This window comes from Leptonychotes weddellii, chromosome 10, assembly GCF_054177405.1.
Source record: "Leptonychotes weddellii isolate Sample4059 chromosome 10, ASM5417740v2, whole genome shotgun sequence".
NCBI classification, from domain to species: domain Eukaryota; kingdom Metazoa; phylum Chordata; class Mammalia; order Carnivora; family Phocidae; genus Leptonychotes; species Leptonychotes weddellii.
In genome coordinates, this window is record NC_138378.1 from 63,664,025 (window position 1) to 63,686,002 (window position 21,978).

The following is a 21,978-nucleotide window of genomic DNA, read 5'->3' on the forward strand; positions in this document are numbered from 1 at the left end:
ATTAAGCTTCTGTGAAAATAGTAGTTATTATTACTATAACTGATGTAGTAAAGAAAAAAATAAATAACCAGTATAACTAGCCCTCCTTGAATTGAAAACAATTTAGTACAGGTTTTTATTTGTTTGGGGACTTTTGTGGGGGTTTTTTTTTCTTCCCATTTACCAGTTTACTAAAGGATGTGATAAATATGAATCAACACAGAGTGAGGCCAGGGAAAAGAGTGCACTGCTCTCCCCATATCTCCAAACGACAATACTGCAACCAGCTACTCTGACGCCTAAACTCAGCCGAGGCGCCAACAAGGAAGCATCCCCTCCCTGCTGTAGGAACAATGCACAGAATGGCCACAAGGAACAGAAGCTAACATCATTTTCAAGAAAACACTCTATTTTACTAAAAGTCAACATAGACATATACGTTACATTTTACAAAAACACCATCTATTTGGATCTCTCGGCGCCCCCCAATCCAACAAAAGGGGGCTCTGAGGGAGCTAAGAGGACAGGATCCCCCTTCCAAACACTGCGGCGGCCCCGTGCAGCCCCAGCCCCCGGGTCCAGGGCACAGGAGGCAAGGTTAGTGGAAGCCACTCCGGCAGCCAGCGCGGGGCACCGGGAGCCTATCCAGAGCCCTCATTGCCACCCCTGCCAGGACCATGAACACGCTGATGCACAGCCTGAGCCCTAGCTGGACACACAGACAGGTCCTGCCTCAAGAGGAGGAGACAGGTACCCATAGTGGCTGCAGTCAGCCTTGCCCAGGGTTAGTGTCAATGATAGCCGGGGCTTCCGGTCCAACTCCTCCTCCTCCAGGCAGCTCTGCGGAGGCCGGGACTTGGAAGTAATGATGAGGCTGACCACCAGCGCCCCCTGCAGGAGGCCAACGACGACATCAGTCCAGTGATGTGGTCAGACCCGCTCGCGGGTGTAGCCAACATAGAGTGCAAAGGCCAACAGGAAGACCTGCACCGTGGGCCGCAGAAGTTGTACCCACTTCCAGCAGAGCTGTGCCTGCACGTAGAGCTCCAGGAACATCATGCAGTACGTCCCAAAGGAGGAGTGTCTGGAATAGAAAGTCTGGACTCGGTTAGCGGGGCTTCTCCTGCACACCTTCTCCACCTGCACGTAGACGGAGCAGTTGATGGAGCTCAAGTCAGGGTCACACACCGCCAGGAAGTTGGGCCGAAGATGGCTGATCGTGTACTTGGCCCAGGTCTATGAGTGACTGAATCACTGCAGCCCCAAACAGGAACTTCCCCAACACCTTATAGACGGCAGCCACATAGTTGTTGAAGTCAGAGCAGGAATAGAGATGATCTTTGTACACCAGGTAGGCCTCCCTGGCCGAGACAAGGATGATGATGGCTGTGATGGTGACCCCGGCCATGAGCCCACGGGTGATGGTGTCTGTACGGTAGGGGTCCCGGATAGAGTCATCTCTGCAGGAGAACCATGCTTATATGGGGCGTTCACAAGAGTCAGGATGGCAGAGAGGCTCCATTCAGATAAACGCAGTCGGGAAGATGGCAGAGGAGGAAGATCCTAAGCCACCTCCTCCAATGTACACATCAAGGCTACAACTTCATATAGAACAACTTGCTCTGAGAAGAAAACTGGAGAACAGCTTTTCCATAGCCGAAGATAAAAAAACAAAGCTACACTGAGAAGAACAGGAGGGGCAGAGACACAACACCCCTAGCATGATGACCCACAAGCCAGAGGGATTTCACAGGGGTGGAGGTCCTCCCTGAGGACCACCAGGCACGGCCTACTCCAGGGTTTTGTACTGGGAAGACTAGCTGCCGTAACATCTGGCTGTGAATATCAGCGGGGCTTAACTCTGGGATACCTGGAGAGCTATACAAACCAAGATGCCACTCTTAAAGGGCCCCCACCCAATCTCACTTGCTCCAAGATCCAGCACAGAGGCAACAGTTTTAAAAATGTCTGGCCCGTATGTGAAGATTGACTAATTTTAGGGCATGCACCAGAGGGGCAGGGATGTATAGGAACTTTCAGTGGGAATGGAAGCACTGATGGGCACCATTTTTCTTACCCTCCTTCAGCCTGGCTGTCCAGACACTGCACCATGGGCCACAGAAGTTGCGCCCACTTCTGGTGAGCACCATTTCTAACATTCTCCATCCACCTTGCTAGCATCCACCTGGCATTCCCCTGTGGACCCATCCTACCCAACATGCCCAACCCCCAGGTGCCCCTCCAAGGAGGCTCCCATCCTGCCACACCCAACAGGAAGACTCAGCCAGTACCAGTACCCCTCAAAAGTAACACCTGCTGCAGGGAGGAAGAGCAACAGTAATGACCTGGCCTCATAGCCAGACTACACCAGGGGCTAACCCCATCCACCATCATACCTGCAGCAGCCACAACTGGGCATCTAAGCCAGCCAGGCCAGGGCCAACCCTGCCCACCAGTGTGCCTACAGCAATCATGGCCTCACCACGACAGAGGGCTCATGCAGCCAACACAGGAGACACCTCTGGAGTGCTTCATTTTGGTGACTGGGGGGATTGGGCTTCTGGGTCCCACCAGACTTCTATATAAGACTACTACCTTCAAGACCAGGAAACATAGCTGACCTATCTCATTCATAGAAATAAACACTACAAGTCAGACAAAATGAAGAAACAGAAGAATATGTTCCAAATGAAAAAACAAGACCAAACCTCAGGAGGAGAAAAAAAAAAAAAGCTAAATGAAACCAAGATAAGCAGTCTACCCAATAGAACGTTCAAAGTAATGGTCATAAAGATGTTCACCAAACTTGGGAGAAGAGTAGAAGAATTCAGTGAGATATTTAACAAAGAGATAGAAATATAAAAAAGAACCAATCAGAGCTGAAGAATACAATAATTGAAATGAAAAATATACTAGAGGGAACCAACAGCAGATTAGAAGATGCAGAAGACAGATCAGTGATCTTAAAACACAGGTGCAGAAATCATTCAAGCTGAACAGCACAAAGAAAAAAGAATTTTTAAAAATGAGGATAAATTAAGGGACCTCTGGTACAACCTTAAGTGTACTACCATTCACATTGTAGGGGTCCCAGAAGGAAAAGAGGAGAGAAGGGGCAGAAAACTTATTTGAAGAAATAATAGCTGAAAACTTCCCTAACCTGGGGAAGGAAACAGATATCTAGGTCCTAGAAGCACAGAGAGGCCCATACAAGGTGAACCCAAAGAGGTCCACACCAAGACACATAATAATTAAAATATCAAAAATCAAAGATAAAGAGAAAATTTTAAAAGCAACAAGATAAATTTAACTAATTACATACCAAAAAACACCCATAAGATTATCAGCTGATTCTCAACAGAAATTTTGCAGGCCAGAAGAGAGTGGCATGATATATTCAAAGTGCTGAAAGGGAAAAACCCAAAACCAAGAATACCCAGCAAGTTTCTCATTCAGAATTGAAGGAGAGATAAAGAGTTTCCCAGACAAATAAAAGTTAAAGAACCAGCCTTGTCAAAAATGCTAACGGGACTTCTTTAAGCAGAAACGAAAAGGCCATAACTGGACATAAGAAAATTATGAAAGAAAAAAAATCCACTGGTAAGAGCAAACTTACAGTAAAGATAGTAGATCGATCACTTATAAAGCTAATAGGAAGGTTAAAAAACAAAAGTAGCAAAATCAACTATATCTACAATGATTAGTTAAGGGATATAAAAAATAAAATGATGTAAAATATGATTCATATACCTAAAATGTGGTGGTGGGGATGTAAAAATGTAGTGCTTTTAGAATGCCTTTGAACTCACATGACCATCAGCTTAAAATAGGCTACTATATAATAGGATGTTATATGTGAACCTCATGGTAACCACAAAGCAAAAACCTATAATATATGCATAAAAAAGTAAAGAGAAAGGAATCCAAGCATAACACTAAAGAAAGTCATCAAATCACCAGGGAAGGGAGCAAGAGAAGAAAGGAACACAGAAGAACTACAAAAACAACCAAAAAATAGTTAACAAAATGGCAATCAGTACGTATCTAAAGATAATTACTTTACATGTAAATGGACTAAATGCTCCAACCCAAACACATAGGATGACTGAAAGGATAAAAAACAAGACCCATCTATATGCTGCCTATAAGAGACCCACTGAAGACCTAAAGACAAGGGCGCCTGGGTGGTTCAGTCGGTTAAGCACCCAACTCTTGATCTCAACTCAAGTCTTGATTGCAGGGTCATCAGTTCAAGCCCATATTGGGCTCCATGCTGGGCATGGAGCCTACAAAAAAAAAAAGACCTAAAGACATATACAGATTGAAAGGTAAGAGATGGAAAAAGATATTCCATACAAATGGAAATCAAAAACAACAACAAAAAATGAGGTAGCAAAGAATGGCATTACATAATGATAAGAAGATGTAACAATTGTAAATATCTATGTACCCAACATAGGAGCATCTAAATATATAAAGCAAGTATTCAAATATCTAAAACAGAAGAATATACATTCTTTTCTTTTTTCTTTTTTTTTTTTTTAAAAAGATTTTATTTATTTATTTGAGAGAGAGAGAATGAGAGAGAGCACATGAGAGGGGTTAGGGTCAGAGGGAGAAGCAGACTCCCCGCCAAGCAGGGAGCCCGATGCGGGACTCGATCCGGGGACTCCAGGATCATGACCTGAGCCGAAGGCAGTCACTTAACCAACTGAGCCACCCAGGCGCCCCTATACATTCTTTTCAAGTGCATGGAACATTATCCAGGATAGCATATGTTATACTACAAAACAAGTCTCAATAAATTTAAGAACACTGAAATCATATAGAGCAGTTCTCCAACCACAACAGTATGAAACTAGAAATCAGATACAAGAAAAAAAAAACTGAAATAACACAAACAGTTGGAAGCTAAACAACATGCTACTAAACAACCAATGGATCAATGAAGAGGGGTACCTGGATGGCTCAGTCAGTTAAGTGTCTGCCTTTGACTCTGGTCATGATCCCAGGGCCCTGGGATTGAGCCCCACGCCGGGCTCCCTGTTCAGCGGGGAGTCTGCTTTTCCCTCTCTCTCTGCCCCTCCACCCCATGTACAGGCGCGCTCTCTCTCAAATAAATAAATAAGATCTTTTTTTAAAAAAATGAGTCAATGGGGTGCCTGGGTGGCTCAGTTGGTTAAGCGACTGCCTTCGGCTCAGGTTACGATCCTTGAAGTCCCGGGATCGAGTCCCGCATCAGGCTCCCTGCTCAGCAGGGAGTCTGCTTCTCCCTCTGACCCTCCTCCCTCTCATGCTGTCTCTCATTGTCTCTCTCGCAAATAAATAAAATCTTAAAAAAAAAAAAAATGAGTCAATGAAGAAATCAGAGTAAATAGAAAAAATACCTTGAGACAAATGAAAATGGAAATACAACATTCCAAAATCTTTGGGACAGAACAGAAACAGTTCTAAGAGGGAAGATTACAGTGATATAGGTCTACCTCAAGAAATGAGAACATTTCAAATAAACAACCTAACTTTACACCTGAAAGAACTAGAAAAAAAAACTTTCCTTGCTCTTTGAAAAGATCAACGAAATTGATAAACCTCTAGCCAGACTCACCAAAAAAAAAAAAAAAGGACTAAAATAAAATCGAAAATAAAAAACAAGGCACGTGGGTGGCTCAGTTGGTTAAGTGACTGCCTTTGGCTCAGTCATGATCCCAGGGTCCTGGGATTGAGTCCCACACCAGGCTCCCCCTGCTCTTCGGGGAGCCTGCTTCTCCCTCTCCCTCTGCCTGCCAGCCCCCCTGCTTGTGCTCTCTTTATCAAATAAATATTTTTTTAAAAAAGAAAAGAAAAAACAAGTAACAACAAACACACAGCAATAAAAAAGATTATAAGAAAAGATATAAGAAACATAACAACAAATTGGATAACCTAAAAGAAATGGATAAATTTCTAGAAACACAAAATCTTTCACAACTGAATGAGGAAGAAGTAGAAAATCTGAACAAATTGATTACTAGTGATGAAACTGAATCAGTAATCAAAAACTCTCCCAACAAACAAAATCCCAGGACCAGATGGTTTCACAGGTGAACTACAAACATTTAAAGAAGTAATACCTACCCTTCTCAAACTATTTCAAAAAATTGAAAGGAAGAAACACTTCCAAATTCATTTTATGTGGCCAGCACTGATACCAAAACCAGACAAAGACACTACAGAGAGAGAGAGAGAGAATTGCAGACCAATATCAATATCCCTGATGAACACAGATGCAAAAATACTCAACAAAATATTAGCAAACTGAATTTGACATATATTAAAAGGATCATTCATCACAATCATGTGGGATTTATTCCAGGGATGTAAGGATGGTCCAATATCCACAAGTCAATCAACATGATACACCATAATAAGAAAATAAAGGATAAAAATCATGATCATCTCAAAAGATGCAGAATAAACATCTGACAAAATTCAACATTCATTCATGATAAAAACTCTCAACAAAGTGGGTATAGAGGGAACTTATCTCAACATAATAAAGGCCATATATGATAAACCCACAGCTAACATCATATTCCATGGTGAAAAGCAGAAAGCTTTTCCTCTAAGATCAGGAACAAGACAAGAATGTCCACTCTCACCACTTTTATTCAACATAGTACTGGAAGTCCTAGCTACAGCAATCAGAAAAGAAAAAGAAATAAAAGGCATCCGAATTGCTAAGGAAGAAGTAAAACTGTCATTATTTGCAGATGACATGATGTTATATATAGAAAACCTTAATGATTCTACCAAAAGACTATTAGAACTAATAAATAAATTGAGTAAAGTCACAGGGTAAAAAATCAATACACAGAAAGCTGTTGTGTTTCTATACACTAATAACAAACCATCAAAAAGACAAATTAAGAAAAACAATCCCATTTACAATTGCATCAAAAGAATAAAATAGGGGTGCCTGGATGGCTCAGGGGGTTAAGCGTCTGCCTTCCGCTCAGGTCATGGTCCCAGTGTCCTGGGATGGAGCCCCACGTCAGGCTCCCTGCTCAGCGAAGAGTCTGCTTCTCCCTCTCCCTCTGCTGCTCCCCCTGTTGTGCTCTCTTCCCCCCCCAAATAAATAAAATCTTAAAAAAAAAAAAAGAATAAAATACCTAGGAATAAATTTAACCAAAGGGGTGAAAAATCTGTACGCTGAAACTGTGAGACATTAATGAAAGAAATTGAAGATGACACAAACAAATGGAAAGATATACCATGCTCATGGATTGGAAGAATTAATATTGTTAAAATGTCCATACTAGCCAAAGCAATCTACAGATTAAATGTAACCCCTATCAAAATACCAATCACATTTTTTACAGAACTAAAACAAAAATTCCTAAACTTTGTATGGAACCACACACACACACATACACACACACACACACCCATCTTGAGAAAGAACAAAACTGGAGGTATCACAATCACATATTTCTGTACTACAAAGCAAATCAAAACAGATTTATACTGACATAAAAATAGATCAATGGAACCAAATGGGGAGCCCAGAAATAAACTCACACTTATGTGGTCAATTAATCTATGACAATTAAGGCATTAATATACAATGGGGATAAGATAGTCTCTTCAATAACAGGTGTTGGGAAAACTGGACAACTACATTCAGAAGAATGAAAAACAAAAGCAAAAATAAAGTATTTGGACTACATCAAACTAAAAAGCTTTTGCAAGTGAAGGAGACCATCTGCAAAATGAAAAGGGAACCTACTGAATGGAAGAAAATATTTACAAATGACATATCCAATAAACGGTTAATATCCAAAATATATAAGGAACTCCTAAAACTCAACACCCCAAAAAACAATCTGATTAAAAAGAGATAGAGGATCTGAATAGACATTTTTCCAGAGAAGATGGCCAACAGACGCATTGAAAAGATGCTCAACATCACTAATCATCAGGGAAATGCAAATCAAAACCATAAGATATTACCTCATGCCAATCAGATTGGCTAGTGTCAAAGAGACAAGAAATAACAAGTGGCGGTGAGTATGTGGACAAAGTGGAACCCTCATGCCCCGTTGGTGGGAATGTAAATTGGTACAGCCATTATGGAAAACAGTATGGAGGCTCCTCAAAAAATTAAAAATGAAAATACCATATGATCCATCAATTCTACTTCTGGGTATTTACCAGAAGAAAACAGAAACACTAATTTGAAAAAATATATGCACCCTTAGGTTTATTGCAGCATTATTTACAATAGCCAAAATATGGAAGCTCCCTAAGTCTCCATCAACAGAAAATGGATAAAGATGATGTGGTACATATATACAATGGAATATTACTCGGCCATATAAAAGAATGAGATCTTGTCATTTGTGACAACATGGGTGGAGCCAGAGGGTATTATACTAAGAGGAATAAGTCAGACAGAGAAAGACAAATACCATATGATTACACTTACATATGGAACCTAGAAAAGAAAACAAAAACAAATTCATAAATATGGAGAATTAACTAGTGTTTGCCAGGGGGCGGGTGGGATGGGTGGAATAGGTAAAGGGCATTAAGAGGTACAATCTCACAGTTATAAAATAAATTAGTCATGGGGATGTAAAGTACAGCATGGGGAATAGTTAAAAATTTGTAGTAATGTTTTATGGTGATGGACTGTAACTACACTGATCATGGTAAGCATTTCACACTGTATATAATGTCAAATCACTATGTTATACACCTGAAACCACTATAATATTGTCTGTCAACTATACTTCAATAAACGGAAAGATAAACTCAGTTTCATACTGTATTATGGTATGAACCAACCCTATGTGTATCCTGGAGCATATCAGAAATTAACTAGAATTACTGCATGTGAATAAATAATAAGCAAAAAGTTAACTGTGCCTTTGCTCAAATTTTTACTGCTAAAGTGAATTTTTCCTTTGAAAACGGGCTAAGTGACTAAAATGCATATTTCATTGGCATATTCAAATTTCACAAAATCATCACTGTGATATATATTTTGACACATACAAATCAAATATAAAATAAAAAGAACATAAATAGATAAGAAAACTTATCTTCTTCCCTAGTAGTATTTCAGTTCTAGATGTAACCACTAGATTCTAAGGACATTTAGAATCTAAAAGAATCTAAAGGACACTGGATTCTAAGGATATTTAGAATCTAAAGTCTCTGGTCTTATTTTGAACAAAATCAATGAGTCAATTTTTTAAAAAAATCATTAATACCAACTTCCTTAAAAATTAGACATTCTTGGGACGCCTGGGTGGCTCAGTCGATTAAGTGCAGACTCTTGATTTCCACTCAGGTCATGATCTCAGGATCCTGAGATTGGGTTCCATGCTCAGCAGGGAGTCCGCTTGAGATTCTCTCTCTCCCTCTGTCCCTGCTTGTGTGCTCTCTCCCTCTTAAAAAAAAAAAAAAAAGAAGAGCTGTTCTTGTTTCCTATCCTACAGTTCCAATCATGCCCACATTCTTTAGTTCTTTCTTTCGAACAGATGACAATTTAAGGGGCAAGGGAAGGAAGCATCAATGGGTCAAGTGAAACAGAACTGAACTTATATTTGCAGAATTGGACTTCCTTGAACACAAATGTCTGCTATCACTCCAAGCTAAGGCTCAGCAGATTTTGGCTATGAAGGGCCCAGACAGTAATGTTTTGGGCTTTGTGGGCCATGCGTTCTCTGTTATGATGGGGTTCAGGACACAGTGCCCCAAAATATGGCACCTTGGCATATTAAATATCTTATGCTAAAGGACTTTTTTAAAAATGGCAAAAGCAGGAAGGTCACTCAGACTTTCCCCCACTTGTATTTCTTCCCTGAAACAGTCATAAAACTCCCATGTGAGAGGTGCCCTGTACCAGGAGAAAAGAAGACATTCTTTTTTTTTTTTTTTTTTTTTAAGATTTATTTACTTGAGAGAGAGAGAGGGCAGGGGGAGGGAGAGAGGGAGAATCTCAAGCACACTCCCAGCTGAGTGTGGAGCTGAGTTGGGGCTCAATCTCATGACCCTGAGATCATGATCTGAGCCGAAGTCAAGACTAAGTGCTTAACTGACTGAGCCACCCAGGCACCCCAAAGAAGACATTCTTATCACCAGAGGGCAGGGAATTTAGGGCCAAGAAGTCCGTATAAACAAACTTTGTTAAACTAACCCTTATCTTCTGAATTACTTCTTCCCTATTTACTGTCTCTAGCCCAAACATCTTTGTATTGTCAATTCTTCACGAATTTACTGTTTGTCTCAGAGTTATAAAGGCTTCCTGCTCTGGTCACTTCCGGTCTTCATTCTCTTGTGAAATCTCCCATGTAAAAATTCAATAAAGCTTGAAGGCTTTTTTCCCGTTAATTTGTTAATCCTGACAAAGGTTAGTTTAATTTTCAGACCTAGTCAGGGGCCCTAAGAGGGTCAAAGAAAATTTTTTCCTCCCTTACCATCGCAATGACTTAACTCTGCTCTTGTCACCCAGAAGCAGCCATAGTCTGTACATAAACTAATGACTATTTTTCAATAAAACGTTATTTATGGACACTAAAATTTAAATGTTATATAATTCTTACATGTTGTGAATATTATTCTTCTTTTGATTTTTTTCAGTCATTTAAAAAATGTAAAATTCATTCTTTGCTGGCAGGCCTTACACAAATCAGGTGGTAGACAGGTGAGCATGGCCATAGGCTGGGGGACTCTGCTCTAGACCAGAGCTTGGTGCTCAGAACCTGCTGCTTCTCTTGAGTCCTGGAATTGAGGGGTAGGGAGGAGGGGAAGAAGTCTAAGAGATCTGTGAAACAAAACATCATGGAATTACTTTTCCAAAAACAAGTTTAAGCTACTTCATTAATCCAAGAAGTCATTATCATAATATACATTTTTAAAATAAGTTTATAAAACATTTAAAGAAACAATGAGTTTTAAAAGGCAGCCCTGAGGGGCGCCTGGGTGGCTCAGTTGGTTAAGCAACTGCCTTCAGCGCAGGTCATGATCCTGGAGTCCCTGGATCGAGTCCCACATCGGGCTCCCTGCTCGGCAGGGAGCCTGCTTCTCCCTCTGACCCTCCCCCCTCTCATGTGCTCTCTCTCTCTCATTCTCTCTGTCTCAAATAAATAAATAAATCTTTAAAAAAGGCAGCCCTGAATGAAAGAGCTGTTCATTCCTCCCCATTTTGCTTGCTGGACATTGGGGAATAATCATTAAAAAAATAAAAACAAAAATGAAACTTTGCCTTAATAGGTGAGAAGTACCATCTCCTTGTTGCTTTCATGTACATTTCTTTAATTACTACTCATATGGAATTTTTTCCTGTTCATAAGCTATTTATATTTCTCTTTTTGTTAATAGCTCATTGCCTTTCCCCGATTTTTCTATTAAGATATTTTTCTAAATTATTGTATGTGAGTTCTTTATATTGCTATTAACCTTTTTTATCTACTATACGTAACAAATATTTCCCCATTCTCCCTTGTTCTTTTATTTTATGTAAGATGTTCATGATAGTTCTTCTTATTATATAGTCAGAAACAGTCTTGTGTTTTACATTTTCTCTCTTTTATGCTTAAAATGAACTTCCCTATTTCAAGATCACATATTCAATTATATCTTCTACTATTTGGGTAACTGCATTTTTTTATATTAAGCTGCTGGGACTTGGAATTTAGTTTGGTGTACAAGCTAGGGACCCACAGTAATATTTTCCCAAATAGCTCACCTATTTTCCTGTGTTCCAACCCTGTCTAATCTTTGCTGTTGGCTCACATGCACATCCTCCACAAAAGCTCTCAGGATGCCCTGCTTGGAAGAGGGCTCACACTTCTCTCAATTCCTAACTGTTCCTCCTGCCCTTCATGCCCCCTGGTTCTTCTTTCTTTCTCAAAGCATAATTATCTATGCAATCTCCTCTATTGTACCACACTGTGAGCTCCTTGAAAGCTGGCACTGAGTTTTATTCATCTTTGTATTGCCCAAAGCCCTCATCCAGGGCCTCATACATTTGTGGAAAGAAAGACTGAGTGGGGGTAGCTCTAGGCCCTACCCCCATTCCTTTGCCCCCTCTCCCAGAGGGAGGGCAGATCAAACCTCACAGCGAGCAAGGGACAGCCTGCCCTGTGCATCTGGGGGATTTGCAGTAGCCACAAGTCCAAGGCAGCTCTTATTTAAACACGGCTGGTATTTATAGAACGAGGTCATGTACTCCAGGCTAAACAGATACTGAAGTGAAGAGAGATGTCAGTCAGGCTCTGGGTAGATAAAGGGTATGCTGGGCATGCAGAGCCCTTATACCCATGACCATCAGCAATGTCCATGCCACTCCCTGGACAAACACGGATCCCAAAGCAGGATTCCTCCCCCTTGACCAATTACAATCATAAAACCAGAGATTGCAAGATACTTTTGGAGTGAGTCAGGAAAGGCTACAATGGGGTGCACCCAATTCTGGACAACCTCCCCAACTTTAGAGCCTGGGTTTTTTTAACTATAAATCACACTTTTCTTATCATGTTAAATTAAGTTACATATGTGTGTATGCATATACATATATATGTTACACATGTATATATATATACAACTTATAAAATAAGTTACACATATGTAACTTAATTTAACATGATAATTTAACATATTAAATATATATATATATATATGTATATATGTATATATGTATATATATATATATATAGTTTTAGGGAAGTGTGAGTAAGCATTTAAAAATATTGGCCTATATTCTCCAAATTCTAAGCTATTGAGCACTTAGTAACTTGAATGCCTATTTCCTGCCAGGGTGGAGAGGAAGCAGGGTGGAGGATGAGCCTGAAATTCTAGTGGTATGTGTGTGTGTGCGTGCGTGTGTGTATGTTTGTGTGTGTGTGCGCGCATGCGTGTGAGTGTGCATGAATTATATATTGAGAACTGAAATTTATTAGGGGCAGAGAGTCCCTTGCTAGCCATGGGTGGGTGGAGTTTTTGTTGTTGTTGTAACTCTTTTGTTTTGACTGTCCTTTGAGTAGAAGAGTCAGGGAGAGCAGCTCTAGGGGAGGGATTGGAGAAGTAATGCTAATAAAAGTCGACCCTTAGGCCTGGTCTCCATCCTTACCTATCTCTCCTCTCTTATTACTCTGACTCCTGAAAAGAAATAAATAGTGGACCAACTTCTATGGTGAATATTGTATAAAATACTAAGAATAGAGGATCTGCAGGAACAGTTACATTCCTCGGAGAATAGCTCCAGGAGCTCTGTGCTAAACATGTGCCCAAGAAAATGGCAAAGACAAGGTCAAGGCCAGAAGCTTTTTCAAGCCCATGGTGTTTTCTAGTGACAATAGGCTCTGCTCCAAGTACCATGTCTGAATTATGAGAAATGAAGTTGCTTAAAATCTACAGATTGAACTCTTATTTTTAAATTCACCCATTTATGAAATGTTTCAGACACAGTTCTTAAAAGATCAATAAATTATAAACTCCTAGAATCTTGAAATTAAAAAAAAAAAAAAAAAAGACCCCAGCTGTCTACAAAAGAGTGCTGACTTCCTTCAAAAAGGCAGTAAATGTCCAAAATCACAAGCCATAACGCCAAGTCCAACAAGTGGATGCCAACCTGGGAGAACATCCCCGAACAGCCTGGGCCCTTCAATAACAGATACAACGGTTGGGGAAGTGTCATCGCTAATACTAAGTTGCTCAGGGTGACGCACATGCAGCTTCTACTGCCCTGAGGGCTTCTGGTACTGCACACTGCTCACGTTTCTCCCAGGCTATCGAAGAGCCGACACGTGCGGTATCGTGGGGCTAGGTGGGCCCTGAAGAGAAAATGCCTAACTCGGCTTGGATAAGAATGTCTGTCCCTGGGCGCCTGGGTGGCTCAGTTGGTTAAGCGACTGCCTTCGGCTCAGGTCATGATCCTGGAGTCCCGGGATCGAGTCCCACATTGGGCTCCCTGCTCAGCAGGGGGTCTTCTTCTCCCTCTGCCCTCTTCCCTCTCGTGCTCTCTGTCTCTCATTCTCTCTCTCTCAAATAAATAAATAAAATCTTTAAAAAAAAAAAAAAAGAATGTCTGTCCCTGGGATTCCTGCCCTCTGACATGTTTTATGACAGACACTCACCAACTATTCTGAAGAAACACCCTCTAGAAAAGGAAGAGCCTGAGAAGGGTGGGTAATTCGCTAGAACAAGGGGGTGTTACTGCGCAGGCCTCATGTTAGGGGTCTGTCAGGGGAAAAGCCCCACACGGTGGCGAGTGACTCAGGGCAGGTGCGGCTCGGCCGCCGGGCAGCGCACAGGGTCTTCGGGCAGAGTCAATATCTTTGAAATACTCGAAAATGAAATTAGTCAAGGAAAGAGGAGACTGAAGGAGCACCCGAATAAAACCCTAGACCTGGGGAAGGGTGTTATTTATTCCCGGGGGCGGGGGGCGCGGTTGACCATTTGCCTCTTCACTGAAGAGTGAGACATTCAGCTTACACTCATAAGCAGTAAGGGGAAACTATGGGTAAAGAAGGGATGCTAAATAGTGGAATAAATTATAAAAATAAAAAATCTGGAATCTCAGTTTCCATCAATAGAAAGTATAAGCCAGGGGTGCCTGGCTGGCTCAGTCAGTTGAGCGTGCTACAATTCTTGATCTTGGGCCCGTGAGTTTGAGCCCCACGTTGGGAGTAGAGATTACTTTAAAAAATAAAATCTTAAAAAAATAAAAAAATAAAATCTTTAAAAAAAGAAAGTATGATTGCAGCTATAAACGAAGCAGGATAGGCCAGATGACTCCTTAGGATCCCTTCCTGCCTCCCATTTTCTTATGATAGATTTTTACCCAAGGTTACAATAATGTCAAAAGAAGCAGAACATCATGAATACCTTGTGACATATCAGAGCCAATAAAGGCTCGAAAAAAATCTTGCTGATCAAGAAAACCAATGTTCCCAAACAGCATTTCCTGATTACTTATCAATAATGCAGACCAATGTCAATCCATCTTAAGAGACATATACATCCATTTAGATCTTTATTTGCCTCACTCTTTAAATAAACGCCAAATGTGTTCACAATAAAATCGAGAGCCAAATTCAAATCAGGAAAAACATAGATTATTTTTTTAAAAATTACATTACCTTTCTTTTCACTTGCTTGCCTGAAAACTTTGGGAAATTTGCTAATTGCAAAGTTGTTTTTTATTTTCCAATAATTTCTAAGAGAGAATATTCAAATACTTGCGTGTAAGAAGCCATTCACTTTAACCTTACTCTTTCAGGATTTTAAAACAGAAAGTAAGTACAGAGATAATGGCGAAGCATTTTTCAGCAGCATCCTCATACCCTAGACTCAAATAGACAGTGGGAGTAACAGACAAATATCCATAGCGAACATGAAAACAGTTCTCTACCGGCGTAGTCCTGACTGCGGTCACTTCCTTTTGTGACACCTCACTCAATCTCAGGCAGAAATGAATGCTTTCCACTCTTGTTCCCATCATTGCACTTTGAGTGTGTCTGCAGGGAGGGGGAGGGGAGGGGAGGATTGTCCCCCCATCCAGGACCACAGTCACCTCCCACCCTCTGCTGGGTGTCAGAGACTCCCCACAAGGACCTACTGTGGGGGGGGGTGCCTGGGGCTGTCTGAGAGGTGGGAGTCCCCCCTGGCTAGTTTGGGTGGGCCTCAAAAAAATTAAAGCCCAACCTAGGGCCAGGTGGGTGGTAAGTGTTTAATAAATGTTAACACCCATCCCACCCTTCTTTCTTCCAGACACATTAAACAGAAACATGCACTAAAATCCCCTTGAAAAATATTCTGTACGCCATGGCCATTCATTCACCCGACTGCTGCCTGCCTTTTGTCTTGGTGACTGGCTTCGACCCTGCAGTATGACTCAGCGTGAAGTCTGGCTTTGTGCGCAGGCTCAGCTCTAAAACTGCTCCAACCACCAGAGGCAGCTGATTGCAATGGGCCTCTGGGGACCCTGCTCCAATGATGACAGTCAAAAGAAAGTAAACACCGGAGCGGTACCTTCTAAGTTAGTGCTACGGAAATCAGGGAACAGCATACCTGGCCTGTAAAGAGCTCAGAGGCTCCCCAGGTGAGCTTGCTTAGCACTATCCCATCCCCCCCCTTACCAGCCTATTGGGCTGGGATGATGATGACGGTGGTGACAACAAACACTGTTACTAATAACAGCAGTACGGACGGACGCTTCTTATGTGCTCAACACTTGACATAGTTGCCTCACTTACCAACCCCCATAGCACTCCTGGAAGGTAGACAGTGAAATCCTCATTTCACAGATGAAGAAACTCAGACTCCCAGAGCCTAACGTCAGCTGGTGATTAAGCAGGACTTGAGCCCAGACCTGCGGGGCTAGGAGGCCAGACCCCGAACCACTTCAACACCACCGGCTTTAGAAAAGCTGCACTAGGGCGCCTGGGTGGCTCAGTTGGTTGGGCGACTGCCTTCGGCTCAGGTCATGGTCCTGGAGTCCCCGGATCGAGTCCCGCATCGGGCTCCCTGCTTGGCGGGGGGTCTGCTTCTCCCTCTGACCCTCCCCCTCTCATGTGCTCTCTCTCTCTCTCAAATAAAAAAGAAAATCTTTAAAAAAAAAAAGAAAAGAAAAGAAAAGCTGCACTATCCGCACCAGTATGGTTCTAAATCTAAATCTAAGCCTGCAGGGGAAGGGAGAGGAAGCCCCCCAGTTGACCTCTGAGAGTAGCATCTCCCCAGGCACTGCCGCCCCCCAGCGAACGTGGAGCCAGGCCGCCCCGCTGTGTCTGCAAGCAGCCCGCAGAGGCTCTTCCGGAACCCGACCCTGCGGGTCACTGCAGCCACGCTGTCTCTGGCTCTGGGCCCAGCCTTGCAGCCTGCGCTGTCCTGCGGAAACGGATAGACCCTGGAGTCGCAGGGATAGGCCTGCATTTCTCTAACGGAGTAAATATGGGTTGAAGGAGCAAGGATAATTATACCCGATAATCCCCAACTCTCATTTAACCATGAATCAAAGTTCTCCTCTGCCAGAGAATTCATCAGAGCTGCTCATGACCCTGGCTTCCTTGTTTGACATCTCCCACCAACACTCCACTGGAGTTTGGGGAACAATAAAACAACTCAAAGCCAAAAAGGAAAAGTGGGAAGAGTCTGGCACCTACCAAGATGGGGAAATTGGTTTCTGGAGAACAAGATGTAGAATGAAAACCTATGCTCAGAGCAATGGGGGCATCCAGGAGCTCAGTGGATGGTCCATGGACAGCAGGCCTGGCCACACCATGATTCCAAGTCCTGGATGAAACCCCAGGGCTGGCATGGGGAGGAGAAAGACGGTGACCTGACAGGAAGAGAAAGGCTCTGTCCTGTGCTGTCACTAGAGAAATAAAAAGGCTCACCAGCAAGAGAGCTCCCTGCTGCTTCTAGGAGGAGGGGAAGCAGCTTGGGCCAAGCCTGGAAGGGGGGAAAGGTATTCTCTTCTCTGTTGGGGGAGCATTGCTTACCTACAGAAAAGGACCCCTCAGAGCTCCACCACCATGGTTTCTAAAGTCTGGGGACACCGTGGAATTGAACTCAAGTCCCAGCGGTACTCACTGACAACAGACTCGAACCTCAGGTGAGGTTACGGTGACCTTCCTGCTCATTAGCATCCCTGACTACTCAGGCCTCCCTTGGGAAGCTTGGTCAGTCTGCCTACAGTGGGGAGAGGAGACAGGGTGGCGGTAACAGCTCCTCTCTGGGGACAAGTTGCTGCAGTGACCCTTCCTGCACTTGGACAGTATTATGGGTTCCTTGCAGCGGGAGACTTCTCCCCCCAGCCTGTAGGACCCAGGAGCCCCAGCATAGATAAGCTGGCTCCTCAGGCTGGTTTCATCACCCATACTGCCCCCGACCCACCTGAGACTTGTAGGAGCACTTACTACCCTGTAGGAAGGGGAGGGAGGAGAGGGGCACCTCCAGTCCAGAGCGCTTGGGGACCGTGACTGGTCGGGTTGGGGACCGTGACTGGCCAGCCTGGGATCAGACAGCCAAGGAGCCTCCGGCCTAAGTCTGGTGCCAAATGTAGGACTTTTTCTACCCCTGGGAATGTTCTTGGCCATCCCTCCCCTGGCCCAAACCAGAAAATCAAGTACTTCTGATCCTGGGCCCTAAGGAGCTAAGCCAGGTTGTAAAAGAAACACATCTATGCTCAGCTTACTGGCCCCTGAAATGGCTTCACAAACTTGCTCAGAGAAACTATATTTAAAAGGTGATTTGATTTTCTTTGTTCTTGTTCAAAGTTTTATTTTTCTTTTAAAATGCTAAATATACAGCTTATAGAAAAATGTAGATAGGGTGCCTGGGTGGCTCAGTTGTTAAGCGTCTGCCTTCGGCTCAGGTCATGATCCCAGGATCCTGGGATAGAGTCCCACATCTGGCTCCCTGCTCCGCGGGAAGCCTGCTTCTCCCTCCCCCACTCCCTCTGTTTGTGTTCCCTCCCTCGCTCTCTCTCTGTCAAATAAATAAATAAAATCGTTATTTAAAAAAAAAAAAGAAAAGAAAAATGTAGATCGACTTTTTTCCAGTCTGCAGTTATTCCCTGTCTTTACATTAATCTATAGTAAGACAGGCACACTTAAAACATTTTGTGATGTCACTTCTTCGTCTGGGACTCGGTGCATCTTTTGTGATGATGCTGGTTTGTTCTTCCCCCTGCTTCTGTGAATCAGTCTGTAGCTCCACATTGCAGTCTGAGCCATGAGTCAGCACAAGGAAAAAAACTCACTTCTCTAAGCAGGGGCTGGAGCTGGAAGGGGACAAGGAGGCCCCAAAGTCCAGGTCACGATCGATTAAGGTGACTCCAGAGAAGTGTAGGAAGTTAGCATACCCATCCATGCTGCTTTTGAAGAGTGGTCCTACTACCTTCTCCTCTGAAGCTTCTCTGGCTACAGAGGCTCTGGGTGGTGACAGTGTGAGGACTAAGAGCCCCCATGCACCTTCCCCCCTCGATCCCAGGGGACATCAGAGGCTGCATCATCTGACAAGTAGCTTTGAAGACAGCTTCAAAAACTGAGGTACTTATCCCGTTACTATTGTTCATGCCACACTAACACATGCACCTGGGCCTGTAAGTCTCATGAACTCGAGATACAGAAGCCAGGCTGGGAGAGAAGATTAAACAGCACCCCCCCACACAATCTACCAAATTATATTCTTGCCATATGGGTTAAACTGTGTGTATTAATTTTCTACAGCTTCTGTGACAAATTACCACAAACCTAAGTGGCTTAAAACAACATAAATTTATTATCCTATAGCTCTGTAGGTCAGAAGTCTGACACAGATCTCAAGTTGTCAGCAGGCCTGCATTTCTTTCTGGAAGCTCTAGAGGACAATCTATTTACTTGTCTTTTCCAACTTCTAGAGGTGCCCACATTCCTTGACTCATGGTCCTCTTCCTTCATCTTCAAAGCCAACGATGGCCAGCAGAGTCTTTCTCACATGGCATCTCTTTGAAATGGACTTTCCTACCTCCCTCTTCTCTTACAAGAACCCTTGTGGGCCCCCCTATATCAACAGGTTCCAGGGGCTGGGATGTGGACATCTTTGAGGGGCTGTGATTCTGCTTACCAACCTGTAGAAGGTCTTTAGAAATGCAAGAATAGAAAGAAAATGTCCTTATCACAAAACTGTGGGAAAAGAAGGGAGGTGTTCATCCCCATCTAGAGTTGCCAAGGTTACTGCCCAGAAATCACAGTCTCTGCCCAATAGCCCCTCAATATTTTCCTCCAGGGCACTGAGTCTCTGTCACCAATAGAAGGAAGACATTCTGTCAAGCTCTTCCCTTTCTATGTGCTGCTTCTCCTTTTACCACATGTGGGCAGAGGAAACTGTTCAAAGAGTCCCTAATATGTCACTACCAAATGACTGCCAGTTCCTTTAAGCTGTCTTTTCTAGACCATCTTCCAACCCCTTGAACCATTTTGACTGCTCACTGCTACAGAATCCCAATTCAGTGAGGCATGATGCTTGGAAGCAAGCCCGTGCTTCATAAAGTGACAGCTAAGACCCTCTGGTATGCATCGAGCAAGACTACGGTGGTTGTCACCAGCTTCTGCTGTGAAGGACGAATGAAAAAGAGCATCATATAACAAGCAGACAGAACCATCCTCAAATTCCAAAGCCAGTCTCATGTGTTGTCCCGGACTGATCTGGGATGGGCAGCTGGGAGGACCCCGGCTGTGCTAGAAGGCACACGAGAGGCAAGAAACAGATAATGAGAGAAACGCATCAACAATACCAAAGCCTAGACATAAAACGATAAAAATATGGAACAGTTATTGAGCTATACACAGAGTGGTTTAGAGCAAAGACTCTGGTGGTAGACTACTTTCACCACATACTAGCCATGGGATCCCAGGCAGGTTTCTTAACCTCTCTGTGCCTCAGTTCCCTCATCTGAAAGTGAGGGTAACAACAGAACCAATCATTAGGGTTATAGAACCTGGCACATTGAAAGCATTCACTGGGGGCGCCTGGGTGGCTCAGTTGGTTGGGCGTCTGCTTCGGCTCAGGTCGTGATCCCAGGGTCCTGGGATCGAGCCCCGCGTCGGGCTCCTTGCTCAGTGGGGAGTCTGCTTCTCTCTCTCTCCTTCCCACTCGTGTTCTCACTATCTCTGTCACTATCCCTGTCTCTCTCTCTTTCTCCCTCTCAAATAGATAAATAAAATCTTTAAAAAAAAAAAAATTCACTGTTAGCTGGAATTATTATTAGCCAGATGCTATGTTAAGCATTTTTCAAGCATTTCTTAATCATCAAGATAGAAAAAGAAAAGAAAAAAAAAAAAAGACAGCACCATGAGGTATGTACTATTATTATAATCTCTATTTTTAAGATAGAAAATGAGCTTCAGGTCACATAGTTGGTAAATAGCCGAGCCAGGACCAGAACCCAGTTTGGTCTGACTCAGAAGGCTATGCTCTTAACCTCAGTGGGGAACAAGAGTCTGGGGGGAAAGACTAACAGTGACTGTGCCTTAAGTGTCGTGTCTCTACTATACTTTCTGTCATGTGCCTTATGCACAGTTGCTGTTTGTTTGCTGGATCAGAAAGCCAAGTGAAACTACCATGAAGACAAACACGTGTTGCCTTGCAACAGCCCTGGGTCATCCCCTACCTGATCCAATACCACACTCTGGTTGAATATTGGGTTTTGAGGCCCCTGGGAGCTCAGAATCTGAGCATTTCCTTTCGTGAGATGCCACCTCCCGACCATCTCCTTGGTCCCTTCCCTGGCACAGAGAACACAGTTGGAGTCTTGCAGCAACAATTCCCAGTCCTCATTCAGCAACATACTGGGGCATCCACAGTTGGCTCGGGAGCACCATGAGATTCTTATTAACCAAATTAATTTTAATTTGCTGTAATTTTAAAGGAAAATTACTTTCTGTGTTTCTCTAGGTGTTACTATGGATCCAAAAACAATGAGAGGGCATTGCAGCTGTACAAAGGACAAGAATTGTTGTACTGAAAGCTTAATGAAATCTTGTAGACAAAATGTTGAGCAAAAGAAATCAGACACCAAGGAGTGTGTACTTCGTGATTCCATTTAGATAAAGGTCAAAAACAGGCAAGACTACCTTGTGCTATTTAGGGATGTATTTTTAGACTGTAAAAATATAAAGTCAAGAAAGGCAGTGATGGCCACAAAAGTCACGAGAGTGCTTCCCTTTGGGCAGAAAAGGGGGTTGGAATTCCTTTGGGAAGTAGGCTCCTAGGGTTCTGGCAAGGTTCTACTTCTTGACCTGGGTGGAAATAACACAGGCTTACTTTTATTACCATTCATTTCGTTTTCTGGGGCTCCCTTCATATAATTCATCTCCACACTCTTCTGTGTGCTGTATTTCACGGTAGCAAAGGTCGGGTTTTGTTTTGTTTCACTAATGAAATGTGCAGCAACCCCCCCCCCAAGAAGACATTTAAAAAGCTATAGGAACTAAGTAAGTTTTAATTGGATGGAAAAGACCTTGAGAT

At 43.0% G+C, this 21,978-nt stretch overlaps 1 pseudogene; it reads right to left on the minus strand.

Annotated features, from left to right (window-relative positions):
• Window positions 1-149: 149 nt before the first annotated feature.
• On the minus strand, window positions 150-3,682 carry LOC145723898 (phospholipid phosphatase 2 pseudogene; annotated as a pseudogene).
• Between the last annotated feature and the right edge of the window lie 18,296 nt (window positions 3,683-21,978).